The sequence below is a fragment of the Vicia villosa genome, linkage group LG4, assembly GCF_029867415.1.
Source record: "Vicia villosa cultivar HV-30 ecotype Madison, WI linkage group LG4, Vvil1.0, whole genome shotgun sequence".
Classification (NCBI taxonomy): Eukaryota; Viridiplantae; Streptophyta; class Magnoliopsida; order Fabales; family Fabaceae; genus Vicia; species Vicia villosa.
Window position 1 is genome coordinate 157,547,376 of NC_081183.1, and position 2,087 is coordinate 157,549,462.

Here is a 2,087-nt window from a genome sequence, read left to right on the forward strand (position 1 = left end):
GCGCTGGAAGAAAGGATGAAAGCAATGGAAGGATATGATGTCTTCGATGTGGATACCTATGAAATGAGCTTAGTGCCAGATTTGACTATTCCTCACAAATTCAAGATACCCGACTTCGAAAAGTACAAGGGACTCTCTTGTCCGAGGAATCACTTGCGCATGTATGTGCGAAAAATGGCCGCTTATGCTCATGACCAAAAGCTGATGATGCATTTTTTCCAAGATAGCCTGAGTGGAGCATCGGTTGACTGGTATATGCAATTAGAGAAGTCTCACATCCGAAGCTGGACCGACCTTGCTAATACGTTCCTGAAACAATATAAATACAATTTGGACATGGCACCCGATCGGATGCAACTCCAAAATTTGTCACAAAAGAAAGAGGAATCATTCAAGGAGTATGCACAAAGATGGAGGGAAATGGCCTCCCGAGTCCAACCTCCCCTGTTGGAAAAAGAACTCGTAAAAATGTTTATGGCTACATTACAAGGGCCATACTACGATAAAATGGTAGGGAGTGTGTCTTCAGGGTTTTCAGATTTAGTGGTTATTGGTGAAAGGATAGAAGACGGAATTAAGAGCGGGAAGATACAAGGAGCATCATCTAACTCTTATCACTCAAAAAGGCCCACCTCAACCTTCGCTAAAAAGAAGGAAGGGGAGACCAACGCAGTAGTGCATCAAGAGCCTAGACCTCCTGTGTCCTACCCACCTCAACAAAGCAGGTTCCAAGGTCCTCCGAGGAAATTCGATCCTCTACCCACTTCCAAGAGTGAAATACTAAAATATTTGCTGAGTGAATCATTGGTAGAGCTTAGACCTATGCCACCCCTAATTCCAGGAAAGATTCCACCCAGATTCAACCCGAATGAGAGGTGTGAATTTCACGACAATTCTCCTGGACATACGTTGGAAAAATGTTGGGCCTTTAGGCACAAGGTTCAGGACTTGATAGAGTCAGGAGCAATTGCTTTTGACAAACCCAATGTGAAAACAAATCCAATGCCACACCATGAAGGCGCAGTCAATGCAATAGAAGTTGTCAATGAGCAAGAGTTGGTTCAACAACGGAACTCCCCCACAGATGCACTTAAGAGGTATCTTCTTATAAAGGGGTTTATCCTAGAACATAACGAAGCTTTCGAAGACACTTTGCAAAGACTCGTGGATCAAGGATTGATCCAATTGGAGGAACACCCTGAAGAGGAATATGTGGCGATGGTGGAAAGAAACGAGCCTTTAATGATACCTGCACAAGGGGCAAGGAAACCATTGATTATCCCATGCTCTAGACCGCCAGTGATGATACCTGCGCAAGAACGTACCAAGATCATCCCAATCAGAGGACCATATCCTTTGGACAAGATGAAAGCGGTACCATGGGAATACGAGACCGATACTAATACTGCAGTATCAAGCATCGTTGGACCTGGAGGTATGACCCGTAGTGGGCGCATATTCAAAACTGCGCAAGTACAACCAATGTCTAGTGGAAACTTGACACAATCTGGAGAACAAGTTGTCACGAGACCAATTGACGAGGCTGAACCTAAGGATAAAGAAACTTCTAATAAAGATGCTGAGGAGTTTCTCGCTCTGATTAAGAAGAGTGATTATAGAGTGGTAGATCAGTTGCAACAGACACCGTCTAAAATATCGCTCTTATCATTATTGATACACTCCGAGAAGCATCGAGATGCCTTGATGAAGATCCTAAACGCTGCCCATGTAACTAAGGACATCACAGTCAATCAATTTGATGGGATGGTGGCCAATCTAACTGCTAGGGCATGCCTGGGTTTCAGTGACAATGAGTTACCCCTACAAGGAAAGTCACACAACAAAGCCTTACATATCTCCATGCAATGTGGGAAGGCTCATCTGGCTAGAGTTTTGATCGACACAGGGTCATCTTTAAACGTGATGCCAAAAGCCACACTTGATAAGATAGCCTTAGAGGGACTCGTGGTTAGACCTAGTCGTCTGGTGGTTAAAGCTTTCGATGGATCACAGAGTCCGGTATTTGGAGAAGTAGACCTTCCTGTCATAATTGGTCCCCACACCTTCTGCATCAACTTCCAAGTGAT